At 40.1% G+C, this 15162-nt stretch overlaps 1 long non-coding RNA gene across 4 annotated transcripts in view; it reads left to right on the top strand.

The window, feature by feature from the left end:
• Nucleotides 1–9254: 9254 nt before the first annotated feature.
• The window catches only part of LOC135988397 (uncharacterized), a 40787-nt gene continuing 34879 nt past the window's right edge, over nucleotides 9255–15162 (top strand). For all 4 annotated transcript variants that reach the window (XR_010606142.1, XR_010606141.1, XR_010606143.1 and 1 more), the window contains exons 1-2: nucleotides 9255–9375; nucleotides 14034–14200. This is a non-coding gene — a long non-coding RNA (uncharacterized LOC135988397). The remainder of the gene's footprint in view (nucleotides 9376–14033; nucleotides 14201–15162) is intronic.

Consider the following 15162-nt stretch of genomic DNA (forward strand, 5'->3'; position numbering starts at 1 on the left):
TTAAGTGTTGAAAGTGCTGAGGATTTTGTATGCTCTGGTTTGTGAAAGTGATGAATATTAAACAATGCAGAAGAAACCTCCATCGTCAGTGCTAGCATTTCAGTTATTCTGTTGTATGATGGTTTCTCTTTTATTGTCCATATATCTTTACACCAGAAGTGTGACCAGAAAGTAAAAAGCAAACTGCAACATAAAGTAAAAAACAACTTGTAATTAAAAGCAAGGATCCCCATGTATATTTGGAGTGAAATTCTAACAAAGAGCATCGTGGTGTTTGTGGGACAGGGAGCTAGGGCATTTCTTTGTTAAGAAATTTTGCACCACTGTAGCTGGTATTACTGGTTTCCACCACTTACATTGTCAGAACTTCAGTGCTGTGACCCCCTTATTCCTATTTCTTAAACTGCGAATCCCAATTGAGTAATTCAGGATTGCTGCCATCAGTTACGTAGAACTAATGGAAGGAATGTAGGGGTGGAAGAAGCACAGGAACTTCATTACATGCTGAATTGTTGTGAAAAAAAAAGTAGCACTTAGAGGCTTTTTTCATTTAAAACCAGTTTAGGTCTCTATTGAATATAGCAGAAAGTGCCCCAAACCAAAACCAATGTCTGCTTCCTTTCAGCTTTAAAAATTCACTGTATTTTGATGGTATCTAGTAGAAGAAATGACAGCCTGGTGGAAAATGAATTAATGAGAGCAGCAGCATCCCAACTGGTGAGTTCTCAAATTTTTGATAGTCCATTTGTTTCAGGTGACAGTTTTTAAGGTGTCCTTATTTGTCCTTATCTGTTAGATCAAACCCTTATTATTTTCATTACTTTTTCTATGAAAGACTGCTGTTTTCCATGTCTGTTGCACGTGAGCTAGAACCTGTGGCTTTGTTAAATGACAGCTGCTCAAGCAGAATACGTTTTACCACTTCTTCAGGATGTGTTTTTGGGACACAGATCTGTCAATCCGCTCAAGCCATGGGCTTTTCTCGTTTTGTTGCTTCTTTTGAAGTATCTTTCATTTACTAATGAACTCTTAGGAGAAGACAGTGCAATGGCTTAAGCAAGTTCTACTTTTTATTCAACTGCATTTTCCTCTTAAAGTAGAGTGTCAAATGAAAATTAGATTTGCCTTCGTTATATGTTCATTTGTGCCTCTTGTTTCAGGAGACAGAGAAACAGCTTTATACTGAAAAGGGGCTTCGGAAATGGTGCAATACATAAGGGTCCCTGCTTTGTTTTTCAGTGATTCCCCTAGCAAATTGAAAAGCCATACTGAGCAAACTATGAACTGAGCCTCACATCTGAGAATCATATTGTTCGTTTTATAGCTTGCAAAATTTTGCTGTGACATGTTTTGGAGTCAACTGTTGTTCAGTTAATTATGCAGTTTTCTTTACGTCCTCACAGGCTGGAGAAATGTATTGTCTTCAGAAGTACTGCATAGCTTTGGCTGGTAGGCTGCAATTTAGTAAACAATTCAGTATTTCCCAAGAAGGGGAAGAGCATTTCCAGCTCATAATTTCTAGTTCTGTGGGACTGAATGGGGTAAAATGCATTAAAATGTTGTCATTCAAGTAAGCAGGCTTCTGAAAAACATAGTAAACAAATCTGTTGAGTGGGATGTTGACATATTCTTAGTTGCTGGAGTTGTTAAGTTGCTCTCATGGTAACATTTAAAACCACAGCTGCTGCAGAACAGTGTGAGAAAATACTATAGCTTTATGAGAAAATACTAGCAAGCTTAAGTTTGTAGCTAGAGATATGACAAATTATTAGGCAAATTGATATGGGAGGTAAGGAACAAACTTTTCAGATAGAGAAACTTTTGTGTCCTACAAAGCCTTGCAGTTGCATGTAAGTGTGAAACTTTTCCCTAGGTCCCTGTGTAATAGATGTTTATATTGGTATTTCACAGCTGGAAAATCAAGTGTTGTGAGATCAAGTGATTTACCCAGGACTCGAACAGGTCAGTAGAGTGTAAGGGTTACAGTTCAGTAGTCTTTACTCCGAGCCCTATGTATATTTACGGGGATGTTACTTAAGGTTGAAAAAATGCTCTTAGCAAGTTCATGCTCCCAGTGTGACTTATTCCTTTCATATCTAATCTCTCTGTTTTTGGTGACAGGACCCTGTGACCCCTTCTTGACTACTGTTCTGTTGTAATGTCCTGCTCTAAGTAGTAGAAAACTTTTCCTTGATATCTAATCTGCCCTTGCCTTTTGTAAATGCATTACTTCCTGTTAGCATGCTTGTTCAGTCTTTATGTTCTCCTCACATATTGTTGTTTCTTTATGTGTGAAATCTGCAGTGTGTTGGCTGTCTTTTTGTGAGTTTTGAGATTTTTGGAGGTGGGGATTGAGCAAAGCTAAAGAATACAAATACAAATTTTTAAAATCTCATGCAGTTCCATTCCTAAAATTTTCTTTCTTAAAATAATGTGGCAAGACTCAGTTATTGACTTCCTCTGTGCTGGTGTAAACACACTTCTTTCCTCTTTACTTTTCCTTGCTCAGAGTGCTCTATTGCTCCCACCTTGGATACACAGTTGAGAAGTAATGTTATCTGTGACTTAATATGAGAAACGTTTTTAGAGAGCTTAGTGCTTCAGTAACTATTCCTGCTGGACTATTCTAAAACACATAGTATTTGGAAAATTATTGAACAGCAGTAGATAAAACATGTATTTAAAGAGAAATCAGTGTGTTTTCCTGGAAGTTATGGTTTGGACAAACTACAGTGCAGCGGTTAGCTAACAACAGGGTTCCTCTTCCAAAAAAAATACTATCTCACATACTCCATGGTCACATTCCTTACAGTTTATTTAAAAATAGTCCACGCAAACCATATTAGAACATTAACAAAAATTGTGGGTTGAGAATAAAAATTTCAAAAGGAAAAACTCATAAGCAATTCTGTTCACTGCTGCCATACCAGGGTATGGTTCAGCTGGTGAACAAACAAGGAAAAGAGGAGTTGACATTCATGGTAGTCTATGGAGAAGATATGGCAGCAAGAAGAGTATGTACTGTATTTTTCTCTTTTTTTCTCTCATGGGAGCCTAAGAATGATCTTAGACAATTCACTGGCAAGCCTATCAAGCTGATGTGATCCAGTGTTTGCTGTGTGAGATTTACAATAATGATAAACTCAATACCTTTTTTTTTTTGTCTTTTGGATTTGTATATTGAGGGGGACCAGTCTAATGCAGACACTTGTCCTTTGGAACTAGGTGATTTTGTTTGTAATCACGCTCTAAGTGGGGAAAAGCTAGAAGTCCTTGTAGTTTGAGTAAATGATTGTTCACTTCTAACAATCAGAATGCGTGACGAGATTCCTGTATTTTTCCTTAAAATACTATGGCAAAGTGACTTCCTGCTGTATATTAGTTACTTTCTATGTCTTCATTTTCTCTCATGTTTAGATCTTTTTCAGTGTTAGTATAAAAAGGCTTTAGTTCAGTTATGTACCTTTGTAAATTACTCAAATATTCATAAAGTTAATCAGGGATTAACATTATTTTTGCTTTGTTTCTTCAACTGAAAGTGACTATTATAACCTAAAGATTATAACCTATTATAATCTCAGATGACTGAGCTGACCTGCACTGTGGCAGACCGCTATGGCTGAGGATGCATAATGTACATACAATCATAGAATCGTTTTGGTTGGAAAAGACCTTTAAGATCATTGAGTCCAACTGTTAACCTAGTACTGTCAAGTATACCACTAAACCATGCCCCTAAGAACCTCATCTATGTGTCTTTTAAATATGTCCAGGGATGGTGACTCAGCCACTTCCCTGGGCAGCCTGTTCCTCTCATTGAGTTGTGACTTGCAGCATTACCAAGTTGCACTCCTAAAGGTTTCTCTCAGCCCTGAATCTATGACACAAAGATCCTGTTTGTAGTTTTCTAATTGCAACCAGCGGAAGACAAGAGTAATGTTAGTTTTTATGACATGTTGCTTAGCAGCACTGATCAACAAATGTACAACCTTTTCTTTTCCTGTAACCTTGGTGAACCCAGGCTTGGACAGAGCTCACCAGCAGAAGGCAAGGATTTCTGAAGTCGTGCAAAACTGTTGTTCGGTGTCTGTTAGCAGCACCTGTGGCAAACAGGCTCTTCTTGACCCCTTCGTTACCTTTGCCCTTAAGTCTTCTTTCTCTCTCTCCTCAAGTCTGTGAAGAAAAAGGAAGGTGTGGAGGATGGGAAGTTTAGAGACACACCAATTGTGCTAAGCTGCCGTTTATGTGGAAAAGGAGTTGAGCTGGTTCCCAGGCTGTGATGTCAGGCCCTCTCTCATGGTAGGAGAAACAGACTTCAGCCATCACAGTAAAGATTATTCTTACGCAGAGAAGCTTTCCCAGTATTTTGGAGTAGGCAAAATAATCCGCAGAGGAAAGGGAAATTAGGGTGGTAAGAATTTCCTGATTTACATATTTTAGGAGAGATTTCACAAACTGAACTATAAGGGATATTGAGTGTGTTTGAAAATGATTAGGGATCTGCACTGAATGTAGATATAAAGGCAGTTGTGTTGTGTTTGGGTTTGTTTGTTTAAATTTGATCAAATCTGGCAAAGCCTGTAGGGTAAGAGCAAAGAGTAAGTTGCTTGTTTCACCTTACTTCTAAACTGTAAATTGTTAGTTTAACTGGACAAAGGATCTTTAGTGACATCACAAACTGCAACAATTTATGTGCCTTATGATGTCAGAAGCTTAGACTAGGAGCTTTTGCTATTACCCAGATGTTTGTCCTTAACTTCTAGATACAAGTAAGAAACAGTTAAGTATTCATATACTTTCTCTGCCAAAAATGCTGTGATCCTGAGACATTTAAGCTTTGTGGACATTATGTGGAAAATAATGCCTTTTCAGTCTGCTCATTTCCTCTCCATCACTTCTCCCCTCTACCCACACTTCAGGATTTGTTGACAGCTGTTAACAGCAGTACAGGTCAACATATTAAAAGGTCAGCATGTGTTTCACAAGTCTGTTATGCTCCAGTGTCGCTTCTCTTCTGAAGTTCAAAGAGAAACTCTGCTGTTCCAGTCTCATGAAATAAATGAAGAGTACTAATATTGCTCTAATCGTGCGATTGAGATCAGGTATTCCAGAAAAGGCAGCTACAGAAGAAAGCGTTTTCTGTCCTATGTGTTGTGTCAAAAGCATGGCAAGTGTATGGTATCTTATAGAGCTCAATCAAATAAAATAAACAGCAAACCGGAATGTGAATTATGTTGCAAATATTGCCCCCCCCCCCTTTTTTTTTAATTGCACAAATTTCAACAAGGTGGTCTGCCTGGAAATCCTGGCTGCTGAGACTAAGATAAATGGCTTTCCATGCCCTTGCTTGCTGAACAGAGCAAAATTTGTTCACCAAAACAGGATTTCTTTTTTTTGAGCTGTGAATATGACCTGTCTGTCTGCAGTGAACAACAACTGCCAATATTTGATATCTGCAGGGTTCAAAACAAGTAGGTGAAGTCACATTGGTAACTTCTGATTTACAGGAGGAGGGAACTTAGGTCAAAATAAATAATCTTTTAAAAACCATTTCAGTAAAAGCAAAATCTTCTTTGTTGTTTATAAGTGATGTGATGACTGGTTCTTTCTGTGTGCAGTGGCAATAGAACCTGAATAGATTTGAAAGTTAATGTTTCCAACTTTATATAATTAAAATATTGTTATCCTTCAGCTTTCCTTTTACCTATCTATTAGAATGTGGCATTTTCTTATAAGTGAAAAAGTGTCTTTACTGTGAGACTCTAGTGCTATCTTTCCCACATCTGCAACAACCAGGCAGACCATGCCCACTGTACAGCACTAGTACAACTAAAAACCACTTCTATTTCTGTATCAAGATTAATCAGTTTTTCTCAATTATGACATGTTGAACAGGGAAGTCCCAGGTTAATGTCTTGCAGGATGCACGTGGCTTTCAGTTTAGCTTCAAACACTGCTCCACACACTTGTTCCCACCCCACACAATTCCTTGCTGTGCATTTGCTCATTTTGGAGATGCTACTGTTCCTCCATACCCTGACATCAGGAAAGGACGTCATTTGAGCACATGCCTCAGTGTGATTGAATTGGGGCCCCAAAATAAAGGCTGCCTGAGTTTTGTCCCAGTAGATGAGTCAGTTTTCCGTTTTGGGGAAGTAAATTTCACATTCAGTGAGACAGGAGATTTCAGAGGGAAAACTGGAATAATTAAAGTACTCTTGTTCGGTCCACTGCCAACTCTTTCATCTTAGAAAACCTTGCTCTGCAGACATGCACAGATCCTACAAGTGAATCTAGTCTGATAGCTGTCATCTAACATTTTGAACATGTATCACTTAGCGAGCATCTAAAGTGCAGGGTGGTTTCTGTGGGACAGTTTTGATGGGGTTTGATTTCGTAATTTTTTTTCTTTATTGGCTGCTGCTTGAGATTAGGACTAAGTGGATCCTCAGGTTAGTGTGGCATCCCCTCACGTAGATTGCATCATAAAATCATCCTGGAAAAAGTATTTTAAAAAACAAGACATATAACTTACAAAGAAAAATAATTTTGCATTGAATATATTAAATACAGATTTAAATATTGCACAAGCTGGACAGAATTAAGGCTACTCTTATTTTTCAGTTTCTAAATCTAAAAGCATAACGTTTTCTCTCCTGTGTTTATCTAGAGTGCTTGTATTATAGGAAACCACCTTGTCTGCATACCAAGAAATTGTAATGGAGAGAAACAAATTGCTACAAATGACAAAGGTTTATCTTTTTACTCTGAAAATTACTCCTCAGCCAACTTCTTAGCAACTTCATTTTCTAGATGATTCTTGATGAGACTCTGCCAGCGAAAATGAAATTGCTTAGAAAGTGTTTTTAGGACCAAGCTGCTGAACGGGCACTGACTGCGAGCGGGAGCAGCAGCGGTCCGTCCCTCTGGGTTGCAGTAGGGATAGAGAGCCCGTAGATGGGGCTGTACAGCAGCGCTCGGCCCCGCCGCGCTCTCTGCAGCGTCCCAGCTGGTAGGCAGGGAGCTCCTCCGCGGGGTCAAACCGCAGCACGGATGCGTTTGCCCCAGATGAGGGTGCGCTGGTAAAAGGCTTCCTTAGCAACTGCCTGGTTTCTTGACCCCTTCATCTCGGGCTACTGATTAAATTGGATTTTTTTCATGAAGTTGTCAGGTAAAAGAAAATTAATTCCAAAATGCCGCGTGAACAGGTTGTAGAAGCAAAAGTGACCATCAGGGCCTATGTGTTCGCATCAAGGTGTTCCCCAGAAATCAAAGCTTTCTGCCCAAGAGAATAAATGCCTCTCTTTCTTTCCTAGGTGTTAGATCCAGCCACTTGTTACGTAATACATATTCCTGTCCTTTTTTTTCTGTATATATCCATGGATCCATAGCCCAGGTCTACAATTTTGCCTTAGTTCAATCTGAAGAACATCGATAAGCTATTTCTGGGCACTGTTAATTAAAATCAGTAAATGCAATCTGTCAGTAGAGACATATTAAGTATTAAATTCAAACATGGATTTCAATAACTGCTATAATTTAATTCTTACAAAACTTGAATCCTGTCATGCTTAAACATCCGTGTCAAATATATTGTGGTCTATCTGTCTGATAAATAATAGCTAAGGAGTTTTTGAGGGCATTTGAGGATCATCATGATGGAAAAACAGTGTTCACCTGGGGAACTTCCTCACATATATGTGGGTGTGGTGGTGTGGCTTTTGGGTTAATTCTTCCACGCTGTGGAAGTCACTTTATTTCTGAAGAACTGGGGATGCAGATTTGGTAATCCGAGTTGTGCTGTCCATTACAAAGGATTTGAAATGGAATTTCCTCCAGCGGGATGGGTCTTAAGCCATGAGGTAAGTTTTATTTGGAAGCTGTTGGTGAAATTGTGAAAGGGGGTTATTATACAGCTTTCAAATATTGTATCAGTTTATAGCCTTTTGTAGTGAGGCAGAAGAGAAGTGAGATGTTGAAAATAACTTGATCTCTGCCTCTCAGAAAAGAGTTAAGTGATTGCTTTTTTCTAAGTTGGGAGTATAACCTTCCTGTAGTTTTATTGTGTGCTTATGCACATTCCTGTAATTTGGAAATGGATCAGACTGTTTCCCGCCTTTTACCGCAACTTGAGGGGGTTAAGCCTGGGAATATTCTGCCCAAGCAAATTAAATAATTCATGTTTTCAGAATGACTTCATTTAGTCATGACTTTTATTTATTTAGAGGGAGTGAGAGAGAAAGAGCTGGTGTTGTTACAGTGTCTGCTCTATTTTTTTAATCTCTGTAACTTCCTATAACCCAACTATTCTTTTTGACCTTTGAAATGTACCAGACTGCATAAACTGAGTATCTACTGTGTGTTCTGCTCGTCCCAGTAATTTTCATCCTATGGTCTCTGCATGCTGTTATTTTAGGTGCATCCTTTGCTATTATGTGAGTTGTTAACATCGCGCCGAATTCTGCTGGCATGTAGGTGGGAACAAGTACTGAGCTTTTCTTTCTTGTGTGCTGAGAAACCCTTTGTCTAAAATCACTGACAAGTTAAATGTCACTAGGTGGTGACGTGTAGCCTAAAGCTAGTGACTGTAAGTTCTCACCTGAGAAACGGGAATCTTGTAGCTCTGCTCAATATGTTCTTCCGGCTGCAGCTGAATTTCTGCTGTGTTAAAATCCTTACACAGCTGCAGCAATGTGTCACACTGATCTGGCATTTTTGCAGCCACAAAGCTCTGCTCAAATACTTGAACTCGGTAAAGCACTACGCGGAGCTGAGAGGTAGGCAAGTGTCACTACAACTTCACAGAAAAAGAAACAGCCCCCAAGAGGTTAAAGTGACTTTCACTCCTCATGCAGCAAGTCAACAGTGGAGCTGGAATTACAGCTCCGGAGGCTCCTGGCTCAAGATACACTACAATGCTGTGGAGAAAGGTCATTGCCCAAAATAGTACAGAAGGTTCCCATTTGTTATTGATAATAGGGCAACAAAGGGCCCTAGATGTATTAATAGGTCACTGTATAATGTCCTTAATAATAGGTAATTAGCAACCTGGCAAAAATGGATACATGGCATTTTTCTGGGGCAGTATCACTTCTACAGTTAGTTTTGTCTACTATACTCTCGATAGGTATTTTTGTTTTTGTTCTTCTGACATCACTTTAACTAAAGTAAATAGGGACATTTACAAAGTAGACACAAATAGCCTCCCCATTAACAGTCACGTTACAGTGCACATTCCACTCACCTTTCAGATAGTACAGCTCCTCTGCTGCAATCACTGCATGTTGCTGGGCCCACAGACAGCAGTCGGGGCATTCTCCTCTGCCACTTTGAAGCTGTCGAGCAGAACTCTGTCTGCTTGGGGAGAATATCGAGGTAAGAGAGGATTTTGATGGCGCTGTTTTCCCTGTGTTGTGTGAGAGGGAGCCAGCACTAGCACACCTGGGCAGCGCAGGAGCTGAGGTACAAGTGTGGAGTGCACCGACGTGCCGGATTTGGTGATGGTCTTTAGGCCTTCCAGGGAGGAAGGCAAACCCTATGCGCCCCCAGCAGGACAGGGTAGAGGATGCTGAATACTTGCAAAGGGGTTTTCATGGAGATTTGGTCCCAGCCATTCCTCAGATGTCACTGGGGCTAGGATATCTGGTAGATTTGCTGGATCTTACAGGCTTTTTTTTTTTAATCTGACTTTTATAAAATGCTGTTAATCCCCTTTGAACTTATTTGCTTCAGCAGTGTACTTACTGAAGGTTTCTCTTTCTTCTTTTTCCTCTAAATGAATTATTCAAACTGCTAGGTTAATTAGCAAAATCAAAATAGTCACAATAGTAAGTATGAAGCTTGCATTTTTTTTTTTTTTTTACTGAGCACCTAAATCTATGCATCTGCAATTGAAAGAAGAACAAAATAATCTTTTCTCTTAGCCATGTCTGAAAAAAAAAGGAAAAACAGACATAGAAGATTAGGAAAACAAAATGTGTAAGGAAAGTTAAGAAACCAGAGCATGTATAACATACAGACATGGTAAGGGTGCTGTTCTCTCATCTTTATATCTGCAGGTAGATGTATTTGAATTAACAAAGCAATAGGAGCTTTATGTGCTGCATTTTCCTTTTAATGCTTGTTGGCTGAAGTAATTGGATCTATTGTTGTGGGCACTGGGAATGCCAGCTTGGCTCTTATGGTCACTGACTTGTGAACATGACCTGCTGGAGGTCAAAACACTGGAAAGCTTGCTCTGTTTAACTCTCAGAGCTGCCAGTCATAACAGTTATTGCTTTGCAAAGACAATATAGATGTTCCCTGCCTCTATCTAGTTGACTGTTCATGGTGTGGTTTTTTGATGATTTTGTTTGTTTGTTTGTTTGGTTGGTTGATTTTCTTTTTTTTTTTTCTTTTTTTTTTTTTTTTACTAATTCATCTCTTTAACTGTTTTCAAGTGGATTCAGATCTTTTTGAGTGTGTGTGTTTGTTTTGGTTTTGGTTTTTTTAACTACAGTTAAGTTTTCACAACTGAAGTTGGTTAAATAACTGATCACAGATTGAACTGTAAATGTTAGTCAGTCTTTTTGAGTGATGCATCCTACTTTCATTCTTCTTGGTAATAAGTCACCAGACATAGTCGAACAGTCCCACATAGGAAAGACAGTGTACATTCAGCAAGAGAGAAAAAAAATAAATCTCTTGTGATTGATGCCAAATGATTAATGGTAAATGCTGAGGGCTACATAATTTCGGTGTTGAGTACATCTGCCTTCCCTACTAGGGAACTCCAGAGAGACCTCAGTAAAAATATCCTACAAAAAAAGAGACAAATCATCTCTTCAGAGAGTCTCTCGGTTCATGCTTTTGGTCTCACCATTTGGGCAGGGCAAAGCTTGAGTCCCTGTGGCGGAAAGGGAGATTTCAGGGTTTGTATTGTTCATATTTTTCTGGCATCAGGTGGCTTAGTGGTTCCTCTTGGTATGAATCCTTTCCAAGAGCTAAGGGAGTTGCTGTCAGTCCTCAACTTTCCTCCTGCAAACCTGTGAAAACATGTAGTATTTTAACACCAAGCACGACATGAAACAACTTATAGGCTTTGTGATCCATCACCAGATGTGCTGGAGTTACAGCGAAGCAGTCGTGGCATTGGTGACTAGATCACCTCCTGTAAGGTTTACATTCCTGTATGGTTCAGATGGAGAGAGTTGTACTTCCTCAGGACTTCTTTATCTCTCCCTAAAAAACTTCTGTCATGCACTAATCCACCAAGATATAGCTACCATGTTGCCCCTATCAAAGATTCGGTTTGAGCTTATTTTAATGCTTCCATTTATTTTTTTTAATGCTGGTGAATAGCCATCTTGCACCACACTGCTCCTTAAAAATGCTCACATTACCAGCTGAAATCTGCATCCGCTATAGGGCTGTTTGGGATCTGTGGGCAGGCTTACTCTGTCTGGGTAGTAGCGATGTTTTTCTGGAATTAGGAGAGATTAGACCTCCTTAAAACTGGACTGGTATTTACAACAGATCTGCATATTTTTACATCTTACTAGAGAGCCTTATTTTCTCTGCTGCTCTGTGCTGAGGGCAAGCAGCATGCTGCATATCTGCCTGCACTTGTGTAGAATTGATGCGGTGCACTGTGTGTTGTACTGGGATTTACAGCCAATGTAAAGGAACAACCACTTGTTACCATCTTTTTCCCCCCTTCCTCAGTATGTCCAACTGTTCACTGTTCCTTCAGAAGTAAGTGAATTGGGCTACTCAGAACCAGGGAAAATGTGCTAAAGAAAATGGTGAGCAGAGGGCTAAATCAATTGCTTCAGGTCTCATTTTCTTCTGGGTTCTGCACTTCTGTCTTGTTCTTGACCAGGGCTTTTTCATATATAAAAGATTTTGCAGCTGGAGGAGAGAACATGCACAGCTGGCAAGATCAAGACTCCCAGCTGTTGTGTAAATAACCTTAAGGGCATAACTTTTTTCAAGGAGCCTCTTTGTGGTTAAGTTGTTCAAGGCATTGCTAGTAGTCAGGAAACCCGGGCTCTGTCACCTCAACAAATTCAAATCCATTTGGATCCTTTTTGCCCCCTACGCCTTTATTTATCCTTGATATCTTTTGTTTACGTGGTTTGGCCTTACATGGTTTTCCTTCTGCTCATATTTTAAGATTCTCATGAAAGGTGTATTTCTGCAATCTTTCTGGCACTATTCATTATTTCCCTTTGCTTCTGTCTGTAGATGGAAAGCTGCTGGAGCCAGCGTGAAATTCATGCTACTTTTAATTATCAAGAGCAAAATCTCACTTTTGCAAAGCTTCTCTCTTTCCTTCCACATCGTATCTTTGCATCACTGTCTTCCAACTCATTTGGCAAAAGCTGACAGGCCTTTCTCTAGCCTGAGATGGCCAGAGGCAGTTTGAGGCACCTGGCAGATGCAGCCCTCTTCACCAGTGCTAGAGGTGATAAGGGAAAGCGCATTTTTCAGTTGGTGTTAGAAAAGGACCCTCACTAGTCCTTCGCCCAAAATCCTGACGCTGAACTTCTATCATGCACCTGAGCAGCTGGTGTCACGGTATGAAGTCTTTATTTATAGATGTATGTAAATAAAAATCAATCTTCCTCTACAAATTGTCAAATTGTATTTCCCAACAGCTGAAGAATCTGGAGTTAATGAGTGAGTCTCAGTCTCTAGAAAAACAAGTCTTTCTGATCAAAATGTGCTCCATTTTAATTTGTGTGCTGACTTAGGTTGTCTGAAATTTCTTCCTTACAAAAAAAAGAGGGGGAGAGAAGAAAATACTGTGGTTCAAGTGTTTGGTTTTTTGTTTTGGGTTTTTTTTGGTTTGTTTTTGGTTTTTGTTTGTTTGGGGTTTTTTTTGTTTTATTTTTGTTTTGTTTTTTCTTTTTTTAAAGGTATGGCACTGTGATATTTAGTGTGTTTGCATTATTTCGTATTTTTAGTAAAAGAAATCCTGTATAGTTGAGGGGATGTAGGATACAGTGGTAACACAGAGAAAATAAGGTGTGCAGTCAAGGGATGAGGATGGATAATTACATAAATAAGGTGTTCATCTTATGACATTATTTGTGCAAGGAAGAGGGTAGATGATTACAAGCTGGTGCCCTGAGCAGCTGGTGTGGCTGTTTGCTGTTCGCCTTTCCAGGACGTGGGTTTGAATTACGATATACTGTTCGATCATAAACAGGTGAACTGGAAGTACCCCGAGGTTAACTTCCATGCCTTATAAATTAAGCCAGTCGTTTTCCTTCAGGGCCAGCCTGTGAACCGTGGTGGATGCATTCCCCATTTCCTAGTTAGGCTGCATTAATCTGTTTTCTGACACCTCTCATGTCCAAAATAACCCGCAGGCCCTGTCAGGGCACAGCCATACTGAGCTTGCTGGTGAGAAAGTCTTGGTTTCAAGTCCTTGTGTACAGCTCTTTGATTAGAGCCTCAAACTCCTGCCTCTCCATTCCTGGAGAGTTTCATTGCCGATCTCAGGTGTTACCACCTGAGTCTCAGGTCCTCCCTTTAATGACCTGAAGACTGGATGGGGTCTGGCACATGCTCGATTGTCCATTAGTAAGAGAAACTGTCTTTATTATCCAGAGCACCATGAGATATCGGTATGGGCAAACGGCTGGTGTGCAGGCAGGCTGCGGTCCTCTCGTGAGCTGTCTCTACCCAGTGTCCCAGTTTGCCTGCTGGAGTGGAAAAGGGTGAGACATTTTCTTCCTGCAGTTTCAGAGCACTTGGCAGCTGTCTCTGGCCTGTGCCTGCCGCTGGGAGGTCTCTCTCTGTTCTCCCACCTTCCCAGGAGGTCTTTCGAAGACCTTTGAACAGGTGGGTGGGAATCTTTCCTTGAAGGTAGCTTTCATCATCGGCTGTGCTATTTATTGCCTGGGAGGAAAGCAGAAAAAAGGCTGCCATCAGAATGCAAGTTGAATATTTCCTTAGGATGGTTTAAGATTTCAGATTTCACTTAACTGACAATATGAATTGCATTATTGGGTGTTGCAGGTATTTTTTTCATTTTATTTTAACAGAAGTCTTCAGAAAGTCCACTTGCATTGCTGGGCCTGTGATGAGAAGATTTGAGGGATGTAGCAGTTTTACTGTAGAAGCAGGATAATTGATTCGAGCTCGTTGTGACACTGCAACTTGTTACAACAAGTGGGCCACCCTCTGCAAGAACAGAGCAAGAGGAGGCAAGGTATGTGTGCTTTTGTGAGCACCGCTGGGACGGAAGTTCTCTGGCTTTTGGTGTTTGCACAGTAAATTCAATGTCAACATACGTACAGACAGCAGAGCTCAGAGGAGTTAGAGGTAAATAGCCTTTCTTTTTGAGCTTTCTAGAATGAGCTGCAGAGCTAAGGGATTTCTTTGAGTTTTTTGCCTGTCATGAATTGGCAGATAACTCGGGAGGAGCTTTGAACCATGCAAGCTTTTGGCAGCTAGGGAACATTCACACTAGAGGCTTAAGCATCCTGGCCACTCTTTGGCTGCTAGTGAAAGTTTTTGGTGATCTACTTTATTTTTATTTGGTCATTAAAAGTAAAAGGTGTCTCTGTTCCACTCTTAGTCTAGGCCAGGAAGCTTAAAAAGTCCCATGGGAAAGAAATTTTCTGAACTATATAAAAAAAAAATACCCCACCCGTTTTGTTTTGGCTCCCTAAAAATGGAGGGTTCTTGCAAGTCTCTACCACCAAATAAGAGCCTGGATCTTGACAAGCTGTTGATTAGGTGACAAAAACTAATGACAAGACTTGCATGACTTGTGCTGCCAACAGCAAATATAAAAGTTGAGGAACTGGCTATACCAGTGAAAGCGTCAAAAATCCTGATGGAAAAGGTCCAGTTTCTAATGAATGCTCAAGAAAACCTCTCTGTGTAAAGGATTTTGGAAACCAGATCCAAAGGCAGTCTGTCAGAACATGGCCAGTAGCGCTCAGTGTCAGGAGCCACAAATTCTGCTCTACAGGAAATTCCTGTGTCTTTTAAAACGTGTCCGACAGCAAAACATTCCAGTGGAAGAAACCTCTGAGCAATCCCAACTTCTGGATTTAAAAAAAAAAATCTTCTTTCTTTTGAAGTGTTAGTCAGTAGCATTTACCATGAGAGTGGGATACTGGCTGGAACTGAGGAATGACTGGGCTGATCTAGCAGGGTGAACCA

Source organism: Caloenas nicobarica, chromosome 4, assembly GCF_036013445.1.
Source record: "Caloenas nicobarica isolate bCalNic1 chromosome 4, bCalNic1.hap1, whole genome shotgun sequence".
NCBI classification, from domain to species: Eukaryota; Metazoa; Chordata; class Aves; order Columbiformes; family Columbidae; genus Caloenas; species Caloenas nicobarica.